Source organism: Carcharhinus amblyrhynchos, chromosome 2, assembly GCF_965287045.1.
Source record: "Carcharhinus amblyrhynchos chromosome 2, sCarAmb.v2.hapA, whole genome shotgun sequence".
NCBI classification, from domain to species: domain Eukaryota; kingdom Metazoa; phylum Chordata; class Chondrichthyes; order Carcharhiniformes; family Carcharhinidae; genus Carcharhinus; species Carcharhinus amblyrhynchos.
The window spans coordinates 55,330,688-55,345,207 of NC_137325.1; the positions used below are offsets into that span (position 1 = coordinate 55,330,688).

Genomic DNA, 14,520 nt, shown 5'->3' on the forward strand with positions numbered 1-14,520 from the left:
ACAGAAAGGTTGTTCAGTTTTAGGAGTAAAAAAAAGTTCACTTTTTTTTGTTCTTTGAAGTTATACATTAAATTGTAGTGAAACTGTTTGATATAACAAAATTGTTAATTATAAGAATAATTGTAAAATAAAGAATGGATGCTTAATTATTCAGCATTAATGAAGATGATGGTAGAGGACACTTTCAGCCTTGGCTCAGTCAATAACACTCTTAGCTTCAGCTTCAATGGTTATGGGCTCAAGTTCCACGCCAGAACATGAGAACAAGAATCAAGGCTGACTGCCCAGTGCTGCACTGCAAGAGGTGCCATCTTTCAGCTGAAGCATTAAACCAAAGCTCCGTCTGACACCTCGGGTGGATGGAAAATATTCTAATGCATTATTTCAAAAGAGAGTCGGGCAGTTATTCCTGGTATCCTAACCAATATTTATTCTTCAGTCAGAATCACAGATTATCAAGTCATTATGTCCTGTGTTTTGTGGGAGTTTGCTGTGCACAATTTGCCTGTTGCATTTCCTACATTACAACAGAGACTACGCTTCAAGTACTTCATTAGCTTTGAAGAGCTTTGGGATGGCTGCTGACTGTGGAAGGTACAATATAAAATGCAATTATTTTTTCTTTCTCTTTCTTGGGGAGAGATGTTTGATAGGCAGGGGGGAGGGATTGTGATCGGTGCAGGCTGAATGGCCTCCTTCTGCACTGTAGAGTTACTATGATTCTATGATGAGATGCCTTGATTAAGAGGAATCAGTGGAGCCACAATGTGTGCTGCTGAGGAGTGCTGAGGAATTCAGGGGTTAGGCTTGAGGGCTGGAGCCTGAAAATGGGACCCCACTCACCTTTCCTTCCCTAATGAGGCTATTGCACTTCTTGGGGCACTGAATTCAGCTGCAAGGCACTGCACTCCTTACTTTTTCTGCTAGTTCTTCACTTGTTTGGTTTGAAAGGCTGGCCTCTTCCTCTTGTCCAAAGAGACCAATGCTTTCCTCTGGGTGCTCACTGCCAGGACCTAAGGTGGTGGTGGTGGTTGTTAACCATAACATAAGAACATAAGAAACAGGAGCAGGAGTAGGCCATCTAGCCCTTCCAGCCTGCCCCGCCATTCAATAAGATCATGGCTGATCTGTCGCGGCTCAGTTCCACCTTCCCGCCCTCTCCCCATAACCCTTAATCCGCTCTCTTATACGGAGGAGGACGTGAATAATTTGCCGGGTGTTAGCGATGGAAAGGTGGTAGGAATGGAGGGTCTTAATGACATTACTGTTACTAGAGAGGTGGTGCTCGACAGACTGGAGGGGCTGATTGTAGACAAGTCCCCAGGACCGGATGGAATGCATCCGAGGGTTCTGAAAGAAATGGCGGAGGTGATAGTGGATGCCTTGGTGGTTATTTTCCAGACGTCGCTGGATTCTGGGGAAGTGCCGGAAGATTGGAAAACGGCTAATGTTACGCCGTTGTTTAAGAAGGGTGCCAGGCAAAAGGCGGGGAATTATAGGCCGGTTAGTTTAACGTCTGTGGTAGGTAAAATGTTAGAATCTGTCATTAAGCAGGAAATTGCGAGGCATCTTGAAGGGAATTGCTTGATAGGGCGGACGCAACACGGTTTCATTAAAGGGAAGTCGTGTCTGACAAATTTACTGGAGTTCTATGAGGATGTGTCTAGGGCAGTGGATAGAGGAGAGCCGGTGGATGTGGTCTTTCTGGATTTTCAGAAGGCCTTTGACAAGGTACCTCACAAGAGGTTATTGCAGAAGGTCAGGGGACATGGAGTTGGGGGTAGGGTGTTAGCGTGGATAGAGGATTGGTTGTCAAATAGGAGGCAGAGAGTGGGGGTCAATGGGTGCTATTCGGATTGGCGGATGGTGACTAGTGGAGTGCCCCAGGGGTCAGTGCTGGGGCCTCAGCTATTTACCATTTATATAGATGATCTGGAGGAGGGAACCGAGTGCAGGGTGTCGAAATTTGCTGATGACACCAAGATTGGGGGAACGGCAAATTGTGCGGAGGGTGTGGAGAGTCTGCAGAAGGATCTAGATAGGCTGGGCGAATGGGCCAGGAAATGGCAAATGGAATTTAATGTTGGCAAGTGTGAGGTGGTCCACTTTGGTAGGAAGAATGGTAGGAAGGACTATTACTTACGTGGCGAAAAACTGCAGCAGGCGACGGTGCAGAGGGACCTCGGGGTCCTTGTGCATGAGTCGCAAAAACCCAGCTTGCAGGTGCAGCAGGTGGTCAGGAAGGCGAATGGGATGCTGGCCTTCATAGCGAGGGGGATTGAATATAAAAGTAGGGAGGTCTTGCTGCAGCTGTATAGGGCATTGGTGAGGCCGCAGCTGGAGTACTGTGTGCAGTTTTGGGCGCCGCACCTGCGCAAGGATATTTTGGCCCTGGAGGGAGTGCAGAGGAGGTTTACTAGGCTGATACCGGAGTTGAGGGGATTGAGCTATGAGGAGAGGCTGAATAAACTAGGCTTGTACTCGTTAGAGTTTAGAAGAATGAGGGGAGATCTCATTGAGACGTATAAGATGATGAATGGGATGGATAGGATAGAGGTGGAGAGACTCTTCCCGCTCAAAAAAGACAGTAGGACTAGGGGGCACAGCCTCAAGATAAAGGGGAGGCGGTTTAGAACGGAGTTGAGGAGGAACTTCTTCACTCAAAGGGTGGTGAATCTCTGGAATTCTCTGCCCGTTGAAGTGGTGGAGGCTGCCTCACTAAATATTTTTAAGAAGCGGGTTGATGGGTTTTTGATAAGAGAAGGGATTGAGGGTTATGGGGAGAGGGCGGGAAAGTGGAACTGAGCCACGACAGATCAGCCATGATCTTATTGAATGGCGGGGCAGGCTCGAAGGGCTAGATGGCCTACTCCTGCTCCTATTTCTTATGTTCTTATGTTCTTATCAAAAACCCATCAACCCGCATCTTAAAAATATTTAGCGAGGCAGCCTCCACCACTTCAGCCTATACCTTTTGGGAGCCTGGGCTTGGGCAGCATTGCTGCCTCTCTTCAGTTGCTTTATTTTGCCCCCAAGCAAGCACATGATGGGCACACTCTGTTCTAGGGTCAGCTGCCAGTGCCAGTGAATTGGTTAAATGCTAATTCACTGGAAGCTTTTGCCATTTTTAATCTTAGAAATACTACTCCAAAAATATGTCACTGTTAGCTCAAGATATTCTCATTTGTAAAGGGATTATTGGTTCAGGTGCTTGGGAGGTTCAAGTCTTTTGAAAGTTGCTGTCCAAACATTGCATCAGGCCAGGATCAAAGAAGTGAACTGGTTGCATAATATATAGGATTGGGTTATGTGTAATTGTCTGACAAAGTCACGGTTGTGCACCATACAGAAACCTGAGTTTTTGGTTCTATAAATAGGGGCATACAGTGCAAAGCCAAGAAGTTTTGCTAAACCTATAAGAAACAATTCAACCCCATTGTGACTCTGGTTCCCAAATATGGGCAGCTGAAGGATGTGAGAGGTTTGGTTAAAGTGGGCAGGGATAAGAGGGCCTGGAAGCATGACTTCTCTCCCTGACCCTGCTGACAACCCATAGCATAAATTCTGGGAAAGCACCAGAAAACCCAGAGGCAGCCTTCCCAAGTTGCAAATCCATCCTTCTGGTTACTGCATACTTAACAAAGAGTCTCAGTGGAGTAGTTCTAACCCCTGCCAATGTCACTCTAAAAAGGGATTCTACAATTTACAGGTGTGGGTCACCCTCATGCCCATACTCTAATCAGAAAGTGGGTTTGGTTTGATTAGACAGTCACAACAAATCCCACTGCTGAAGCAAATTTATTTCCCACCTATTGCTGCCCCCCCTGCCTTCCACACCCAGTGCTGTGATTGGGTCTGTTACATAAAACTTCTGCCCACAATTCCCCAAAGCAAAATGCTGCCACCAGTAGAAAAATCAATGCATTCCCATTGGCCCTGTCAGCACTAATCAGACACTTGGAAATTTTTTGGACAGGGACGAGCTTTACACTGGCCTTGAGAGGGGTCAGGTCTGAATATGCTGACAGGTCCCTTTCCTGAGAGGGTGCCCTGATCCCAAAGAACAGTGACAGCTCCCCCCATCCCCCAAATTCATCATGACCCACTTAAAAAGATTACACTCTTCTAATAACTCCAATGCAAACCAAGTTTGAAACAAGTGGCAATCTCAATAAGCCATTCCTTTGTACTAAACTGACAATGCCACTAACGTCCTTTCCTTCCATTTTAGTCTTAACACTCAACATTAACAAGTAGACATGCCAGGACTGTGGGTACTTTGCTTAGCCAGGTTTTAACTGTTGTGCTAAGCATCAGTCCTGATACTTCTACTGTGAAACGGAAGCACAGTCCTGTGACACATACAGCTCTCAGGAAACACCAACAAGCATTTAAATAGAAAAATGTGCTGTTCTGGTCACAAAGGCTGGAGTTTGCCGACCTTGTCTGCAGCTGGGATTCTCCAGTCCATCTGCTGTGAGTGGAGATTTGGCTGGATGCCAAACTCTCCACCCTCACTGGCAGCAGTGGCAGGGCAAACGAGACCAGAGAATTCTGGCCAAAATGTCAACTTTTCAAAGGTAGGTATGTGTATATTCAGTCGTCACAACCTGTGCTAGCCGCATGGTTATTTCTCTTTCATTCAACAAGATCTACTGCATATCTTGAATCTCAAGTGTTTAAATTCATACTTAATTTTAAGAACAGTCTGTAATTTAAAGGAGTGGATCTAACACTCTGATGTCTATTAGACTCGAGATTGCCAACACTCCAGGATTGCCCAAGAGATCCCAGAATGGGTGACTGGTCCCCTGGTCAACCCAGGAAAAATCATGATTCACAGCACAGTTCCTGGCTGGCATGGTTGGTAACCAAGCAGCATTCCATAGACCCTTGTTCCATTTCTAATGAAGATACGGTGGTGGTGGAAAGGTACCACATAGTACACAGTGAACAAGAAAAGGGGAACTATGATCTATAAATTAGAATAACATGTAAACATTTGTTGTAATTGATGTGACCTGAGCACTGCTGAAAGACAAAACAGGAAGCAATGCCTTAGTAAGGCATCCTTATTAATAAACTCAAAAACCTAACAGTCTGGGAAAATTTTAAGAAAAAAAATCAACTTGAAGAGAACTTTAATTTTGTTTATATTTTGTGCTTGAGTTCATGAATAGAAAAGAAATACTGGATACCCTAAAGTGCTTTACAACCAATGTTGTAATGTAGGTAATGTGGGAAATGTAGCAGCTGATCTGTGCACAACAAACTCTCACTGACATCAATGTAATAATTTCCAGATGCTCTGTTTTTGCGATTTTGTTTGAGGGATAAATATTAGCCAGGACATTGGGATAAATAACCGCCACACTCTTTTTCAAAGTAGTGTCAAGGGATAATTTACATCCACCTGAGCAGGCAAATAGTACCTCGCTTTAAAATAGCGATACCATCTCAAACAGTGCAGCACTCCTTTAGCACTTCACTGGAGCTTCAGTCTTGATTTTTGTTCTCAATCCCTGGAGTGGAGTGGAACTTGAAACTGAAAACTTGCAACACAGAGACCAGAGTGCTACCAACTTAACCACAGCTGTCACAGGATTGAAATTCAAAGCCATGATTGGACCACTTGGCATAAATAGGGATTGAATGTTATTAAATATCAGAATTCTTGCTCTGCATAATTACATACAGTATGTTAATGAAACAATCCATAGCTCAATAACAACTTCCATTATTGTAGTGCCTTTCATTATCAAATGAAATTTCACACAAAGCCATGTAAGCAGATATTAACACAGTTGACCAAAAATTTAGTCAAACAGATAGGTTTTAAGCAGCAGCTTAAAGGAGAAAAAATAGCTAAGTGTAAAGGTTTAAGGAGCCACTTCTAGAGCTTGAATCTATAGAAGCACAGCCACTGATGGAAGTGATTAAATTTGGTAATGTGCAAAAATTGAGAATTGGAAGAGCACAGAGACCTTTCAGAAAGGGTTGTACAACTGGAGCAGGTATGGAGAAAGAGAGGAGCATAGTCATGGAGTGATATGAAAACAAGAACAATTTTAAAATCGAGGAGTTGCCACATGGAAGCAGTGCAGGTCTTGGGTGATAGGTGAACGGGATTAATGTGAGTTAGACAGCAGAGTCTTGGATAAGCACATTTTTCCAGAGGATGCAATGTAAGAATATGACAAGGAATGAATTGAAATAATAGAGTAATCGTAACAAAAGAATGGATTTGGGCTTTTGAAGCAGATAAGTGAAGGCAGTTGATATTATCAAGATGGAAGTAAGCAATCTTGGTGACGGAGAGATGTAGGTTGGAAGCTTAGTTCAGAATCAAATAAGACACAAATTTCCATGGCCTGGGATGAATGGCTAGGCAATGGAAATTGTGGCTGGAATTGTACATATTTGCTCTGGCCTTTCCAGTATTTAATTGAGGAAATTTTTGCTCATCTAATTTTGCATGTTGAGCAAGCAATGTGACAAATCAAAACAGTGGATAAGTGGAGAGCGTATGCATATTGCTTTGTCTTGTAAAATTCATAAAACTGTACAAAATTTTTAGTTAGTACTTATGTCAATTATGTTTTTACAGAATCATAGAATCCTATAGTGCTGAAGACGACCATTCGGTCCATCGAGCCTGCACTTAGCACATTCCCACTCAGGCCCTATCCCCATAACCTCATGCACTTCTAGCTATTCTCTCTAACACTAAGAGGCAATTTAGCATGGCCAATCCACCTAACCTGCACATCTTTGGACTGTGGGAGGAAACCAGAGTACTCGGAGGAAACCCACACAGAGGGGAGAACGTGCAAACTCCACACAATGACCCAAGCCAGGAATCGAACCCAGGTCTCTGACAGCAGTGCTAACTACTGTGCCACCATGTCACCCCTGAATTTATTTAGTATTTTCCATTGCAATTGATAGGGTAGGAACATCAGATATAATTTTTATTGTAAAATTACTTATGGTTAAACTAAAAGGGAAAATGCTGGAAAATCTCAGCAGATCTGGCAGCACCTATAAGGAGACATTTCAAGTCCAGATGAGCCAAGAGCTCCTGAGTTAGGTTATCTGGACTCAAAACATCAGCTCTTTTCTCTCCTCACAGAAGCTGCCAGACCTATTGAGATTTTCCAGCATTTTCTCCTTTGGTTTCAGATTCCATTATCCACAGTAATTTGCTTTTATACTTATGGTTAAATCTCTTTTGTGTCCTTCTTTTGTACGTATGTTGCAATTTGTTTCACTGATGGCTTTCTATTCTACAAAGCAAAAAACTGATCTTATTTTGCACTTGGTGAGACTGGGAAATTTATTGTTTGTAAGTGCAGCAACATTTGCAACAGTGAGCAAATGCCACATGATCAGATGATGTGATCAAGCATCACATGATCAGATTCACATGATCAAAACCCACATAATGGCATGCTACATGATAAAACTTCCAGCATTAGATTCAACCAGATTTAGTAATCCTAATAAAGTTGAACAAATATACAGGAATTGGGGACACTGATAGAAACCATCTTCAAAAAAAAAGTTTAGAAATATAGTACTGTACTTTCACAGATTACCATTGTAATGCTAGGTTTTAGTTCAAGTAGCATTATTACTGGCCTTCACTGTAGCTAAATGGCTTTTAAAATTTAACCCTAGTCATGGGGCTCAGTAAGTGCCAGGGCTTGAAAGCAGAAGAATCCAAGTTGATACTGTGTTGCAGTGTCCAGAGTAACACAGTAAGAAGTCTCACAACACCAGGTTAAAGTCCAATAGGTTTATTTGGTAGTCCAAGCCACTAGCTTTCGGAGTGCTGCCCCTTCGTCAGGTAAGCGAGAGTATTGTTCACAAACAGGGCAGATAAAGACACAAACTCAACTGAGCTAGTAGCTAAAATGTTGGACTTCAACCTAGTGTTGTGAGACTTCTTACTGTGTTTACCCCAGTCCAACACGAGCATCTCCACATCGTGTCCGGAGTGGCAGCTTCCAATGACATGTTCAAATTAAGGTCCTAGCTGCCCTGTACAACAAGTATAAGAGATCCCATGACATTAATTAAGGATGGGCCACAATTTGGCCTTGTGACACTTACTTTTCATGAAGGAATTATTTGAAGAGGATCAGGGAAATTACCTTAGTGTCCTGGTCAACAATTATCCCTCAATCAACACCCCAAAAACAGGTTATCTGGTCATCACCATATCGCAATTTGTGGGAGTTTGTTACGTGCAAAATGGTTGCATTTCCCCTTCATTGCAACTGTGACTATAATTCGAAACGTTATTGCCTGTGAAACACTTTGGGGTGTCCAATGGTCATGAAAGCTGCTAAACGAATGCAAGTCTTGTCTTTTCCCCCAGCAGTACTTAAATTTTAAGCACAAGCACGCTTTCGAATGCATTCCCCACACATGGCCCCATACTGAAGGCACACGTTAGGTCTATAATAGACAATCATTTCCCGTTCTCCAAGAAGAGATCGTTTGTACAGGCATTTAAAAGGGCACACTAGGCTGACTCCAATCCAATCGTCGAGCGGACAGGGGGAAAGAAACCTAGCGGTCAATGAGTCCATATATCAGCTCACAGCCATGTAACCGTACAATTTTCCGGGTCTGGGTTCAAAAAGGTAGAACAGCTTGAGTTAGTGCAGCCAGGAAAGTATTGCGATCTGGAATTGAAAAACATGAAACAGGCAGGAATTGGAACCTTGAGTACATAGCCCTTGATAATTAAAAGCCGCATCCTGCCCTTTTAAACCACATTCAAATCAGTCTTTCAGTCGGTGAGGCTGAGCTCTCGATGCCAGACACCCCTACCTCTAGTAGAGACAGAATCCCCCCGGGACAGCAGCGAACTCACCCGGCTTTCAGCTGCGGCCTCTTCCTCTGAGCTTCTTGTTCAGTCCGTCGTTTCTTCCTGTATCCCGGGCCGGGGGGACGGCACAAGGCAGGGAAGTGAAACCAGGAGCGGGCAGCGGCGACTGAGACAGCAGCTTATCCAGCAGGGGTTAGCTTACTCTTGGGCTATTTTAAGACATAACTAACCTCCACAATCTCTGCAGTGCCCTTTTCTGATACTACATTGAGCAGATAAACAGCAAAAAACATTTGCATTGATAAAGCGCCTTTGGCAGAGAAACCTGAGTCACTTGGCAGTAATATAAATACTCTGGATTTACAAATGCAGAAATTAGGTTGACTGAACAATGGATTTTGAAAAAGTTTTTGAAGTGAGCAAATGTGTAAAAATGGGGGTGGTGGTTAGTTACCCAGCGGAAGAACCAGAGAACATCATGTGTATAGAATCCCTACAGTGCACAAAGAGACCATTCAGCCCACTGAGTCTGCACTGACTCTCTTAGTAAGAAGTCTCACAACACCAGGTTAAAGTCCAACAGGTTCATTTGGTAGCAAAACTCTCTTACCCAGGCCCTTTTCACTCCATCCTTTCTCTGCAACCCCAAATGTTCACAAAGGTTAATCCATCCAACCTGTGAATCTTTTGGACACTAAGGGGCAATTTAACAGGGCCATTCCACCTAATCTGCACATTTTAGTACTGGAGGAAACCAGAGCACCCAGAAGAAACCTACACAGGCAAGGGGAGAAAATGCAAACTCCACACTAACAGTCATCCAAGGCCGGAATTGAACCTGAGCCTCCGATGCTGAGGCAGCAATGCTAAACACTGTGCTGGCCAAAGAATGTTTGCAGTCTGGTCACCGTTGCAAATGTAGTAAACACAGCAAGTGATGTAGAAGTTTCCAAAAAACATGAAATAAATGACTGGATTATTCCAACATTGACACAATGGGCCCAATGGCTTCCTCCAGTGCTGTGTGATACTATCAGTTATTTGAGGTGTCAGTTGAGGAATCAAAGTTAGCTGTTTCATTAGCAGAGCTAGGCAATAATCAAGTATTATTTGGGAACTAGTGTGTCATTGGTTTGGAGGTTGTCATGGGTGCCAGCAGAACTGTATGGGATGATTAACGTTATACGGCTGGAACTCTACCACCTCACCTGCCATGAAATTGGCATGGGTGGGGATCCAACAACAGAAATCTCCATTCATCTTACACGAGAATTTCTGGCCTCGCCCGAGGGAGGCAGTAAAATCCCATGTGGGAACATGTGTAATGTTGTTCACTTTGGAATAAAAGGGCAGAATATTACTTAAATGGAGAACAATTGCAGAATTCCCAGGTGTAGAAAACGAAGAATAAAGAACAGTATAGCACAGGAACAAACCCTTCGGCCCACCAAGCCTGTGTCGACACAGATGCCTCTCTAATCTAATATTTTCTTGCTGCTTCGTGGTCCATATCTCCGTATTCCCTGCCTACTCATGTATCTATCCAGATGCCTCTTGAACATTGTTATAGAATCTGCTTCCACCATCTCCTCCGCCACCATCTGTGTGAATAGATTCCTTCAGGGAACAGTAGATCTGCATACCTAGGTCCCTCTGTATGCTAATATTTCTAAAGGTTCTACCATTTACTGTATACTTTCCTTCTGCAGTAGACCTTCCAAATTGCATCACCTCGCATTTCTGCGTTAATTTCCATCTGCCATCTTTCCGCTCTGGTCTCCAGTCAATTTATATCTTGCTGTTTCCTCTGACAATCCTCACTATCTGCTACTCCCCCAATTTTTGTATCAAATGAAAATTTACAAATGAGACTACCTACATTTTCCTCCAAATCATTTGTATATATTACAAACAACGGAGGCCTCAGCACTGTTCCGTGTGGAACAGGGCACAGAGGAATCTAGGCGTTCTTGATCATGAGTCACAGTATGAGTATGCAGATGCAGCATGTAATTAAGAAGGTTAATGGAATCCTATTATTTGTTATGAGAGAAGTTGAACATAATAGTAAGGACATTATGATTCAATTATATTGATCATTGATGAGACCCCATCTTGAATACACTGTGCAGTTTTTTATTTAAGGAAGGATGTAAATCTATTGAAGACGGTTCAAAGGTTTATTAGATTAGTATCTGGAATGAGCAGGTTGTCAATGAGGAAAGATTGGACAGATTGGGCTTGTTTCTGCTCGAGTTTATGCACTTGATTGAAGTATATAAAATCCTGAACAGTCTTGACAAGGTGGAGTGGAAAGGATGTTTCCTCTGGATGAGTCCAGAACTAGAGGTCATTGTTGAAAAATTAGGGGTCATCCTTTAGCATCAAGATGAGGAGAAACATTTTCTCTCAGACGGTTGTGCGACTTTGGAACTCTCTGCCTTAGGAGGTGATGGAAATGGGGTCATTGAATATTTTAAAATTTATATTTAATTATTAAAATCAGCCTTTTGCCCTTACTGGATGAGAGGCTGATCACGCTGGCAATTCAGGACCAGTATTATCACAAGAGGCAAGAAACCGGGTGCAAATCTGGCTTTTGCCTCTCCATGATCTTACTGGCTCGCCATGCTGATTGACCAGAGTGACGAACCGATAAGGTCGCTCCACCCCCCAATGATTCAACTCAAAAGGCTCCAGCAGTATAGATGATGCTGTGGTGCCAGGTTCACAGGGCAGAGAGGTTCACAACTCAATTAACAGCCGATGCTCCTCATGAATACAAGTGCAAGTGGCATGAAACAAAGAAGTTCTCTCCCAGAAGCAACCTTGCTGATCTTTCATTAGAAACCCTTATCATTTCTGTATCCATATGCCAAGGCATCCTGTTCCACAAACCCTCATTGAGGTGCTCACCTTTATGGGTATTAGGAGCAGGAGTAGGCCATTCAATATGGGTGGCATGATTGATCCTCTAACTCAATGCCATATTCCTGTTTTCTCCCCTACCCTTCAATGTCATCAAAATCTAAAATATTTTCTATCTCTTTCTTGGATACAATGCGACTTGGCCTCCACAGACTTCTGTGGTAGAGAATTCCACAAGTTCGCTATCCTTTGAATGAAGAAATTTTTCCTCATCTTAGTACTCTACCAGCTAAAGAGACATGAACTTAATTGAAACAACTGCTCCTTCAACCAACACCTGTCTCCCTCCTTGATCAGGAGTTTCCAGTGCCATTAAAGGCCCACAGATGTGCCACCATTCACACATAGTCAAGGAAATGATGGATGCAATCATTGTTTTGTTTTATTCACTTTCCATAGCTTCTAAACCTGCCTTGCTCTCAATGACAGGCTTCCCACTGTGACCCATCTAATCTTCATGGTCTGCCCCTCCTTCATCACTGTCACCACAACAATGAAAGACAGTCCACCTTCCCTAGCCTGATGATCCCTAGAATTATAAATATGTTTCTTCTATAAGCATAGATATACATAGTGTCCCTCCTTCTTATGGCACATCTGTGCTGGTCACTCTGAGCCAGTACAAATGTGCAATACCACCCTGCTAGAATGGCACAGTAATGGAGCCATTCAGTCATCTCAATGCAGCATTTACCCATCATTGACCATGGCTAAAATTTTGCAGTGCAGATGTGCAGCAGTCCCGGCGCAATGCAAAATGGAGGTGATGATATTGTGAGGGCTTCCCAATGTTCATTGCTCTGTTTCGTGATATTTTGGTTAGTGGGGGCACATGAATATTGGCAGTATGCTCGCTATCAATTAAAGGACTAACATGCTGCCTGCCTCTTCTTTAATGCATCTCATGCCTCAATCCCTTAACTAAATGGGCTAAACTGTGGCAAATTAATTTCAGCAAAGATAAATGGGATAGCTGGACCTAAAAGGAATATAACAAGACACTTTCTAAATGGTAAAAAGCTGGCAAGAGTAAACGTCCAAAGAGATATGTGGATCTATAGATCATTCAAATGTTGTGAATAGATACAAAAATAATCAAAAAGGCTATAGAAATGCTGGCCTTTATATTTAAATGATTGGATACATGGTAATGTAAGTTATGCTGTTGCTTTACAAATCCCTGGTTAGATCACAGCTGGAGTATTGTGAATCATTCTGGGCATCACACCTTGGGAAGTGTATTGCCGTTGGAGGTAATGCGGCATAGATGGACCAGTATAATACCTGCTTCAAAGGTTACATTACAAGGAGAGATTGTACAAGCTAAGGTTGTATTCTCTGGAATTTAGAACATTAAAGGACAGACTTGGATGAAGTCCTCAAAATATTAAGGGGAACAGATAAACTAGATGGAAACAATTTCTCTCGGTTTGGTTGTCTAGGACCGAGAATAGGAGCACAGTATAAAAATTCAAGCCAGACCTATTTGGAGTGAAAGTTGTAAACATTTCTCCAAGCAATGAATGGTGGGAGATTGGAATTCTCTTTCGTCAATGACAGTCATTGCTACATAAGTTGTAAATTTTAAATCTGAGACTGATTTTTTTTGTTACTCAAAGGTTTTAAATGATATGGTGCAAAGATGGTTGAATATATGGAGTTCTGTTGCTGAAAATGAATTGAGGAACAGGCTGAAGAGGTTAAATGACCTCCTTCTGCTCCCATGTTCTTTCTCCATGATAATGGTAGCAAATATTATACCTGCTCTTTTTTTGCTCTTACAGTGAGTAAGGAAGGCTAAGTTCTGTCTCTGGTCTCACCTTGTTAGAAGGTGAGGCATTGTGGCACAGTGATTGGCACAGCTGTCTCACAGCACCAGGGACTTGGGTTCGGTTCCTGGCTTGAGTCACTGTCTGTGCAAAGTCTGCACATTCTCCCCTTGTCTGTATGGCTTTCCTCCAGATGTTTCGGTTTACTCCTACAGTCTGAAAGACATGCTGGTTAGGTGCATTGACCCTACTAAATTCAGTGTACCCGAATAGGTGCCAGAGTGTGGCAACTAGGGGATTTTCACAGTAACTTCATTGCAGTGTTAATGTAAGCCTTTTTGTGACTAGTAAACTAAACTTTAAAAACAGAAATAGTGAGAAGTAAATTCAGGTCTGAATGGCGAGCATAGCACTCCAAAAAGTATTTCCCTGCCACAGAAATCATTAGTGAGGTTTTTCAGACTCTTCCAAATCAGAAATAATGCCATTACACCTGTTCCACTTAGAGCTAGCAGTAGCAACACTGCATAATTCTTAGTTAAAATTGCCCCAAATGCTGTAGTGGCTTTCATTGTCAGAAATGTAGAAGACAGACCACAGGAAGGACCAAAAAGTGCAGAAAAACTGTACAGATATGGCTTCTGCCACATTATCCCACTACAAAAATTACTTTTAGCTTTAAAATGCCAAAACTGTGGGGACATTCTCCCCCTTAATTACGGAGATTTGAGATATACTTCATTTTAAGCCAAAATAAATGCTAAGCAGCACAAGTGAATAGGTTATTAATTATAGATTATTCTTGAGCAAACAATTCCTATCTCAATGTATATTCGGTATCCGCAAAGTATTGTGAATTAATAAACCTTCAGCATAGATAACCACCATTTATAATCTGTGCAAGATAGATTATTCATAGATATTTTAGCACTACCTGTAGATGAAAGTACAGTGCAGAACCTAAAGAATTTATTGCAAACTCGA

General features: G+C 42.6%; 2 protein-coding genes across 5 annotated transcripts in view; one reads left to right on the forward strand and one right to left on the reverse strand.

The window, feature by feature from the left end:
• Positions 1–9,089, reverse strand: part of cpvl (carboxypeptidase vitellogenic like) — a 92,655-nt gene extending 83,566 nt beyond the window's left edge. Inside the window, exon 1 of one of the 4 annotated variants that reach the window (XM_080205981.1) lies at positions 8,885–9,086. The gene's annotated coding sequence lies outside the window, so the exon portion shown is untranslated. Of the gene's footprint in view, positions 1–8,841 lie in introns of all 4 variants that reach the window. The other 3 variants (XM_080205963.1, XM_080205971.1, XM_080205990.1) reach the window with 3 other exon arrangements.
• Positions 1–14,520, forward strand: part of chn2 (chimerin 2) — a 504,281-nt gene that overhangs the window by 98,595 nt on the left and 391,166 nt on the right. The gene's annotated exons all lie outside the window — the stretch shown is intronic.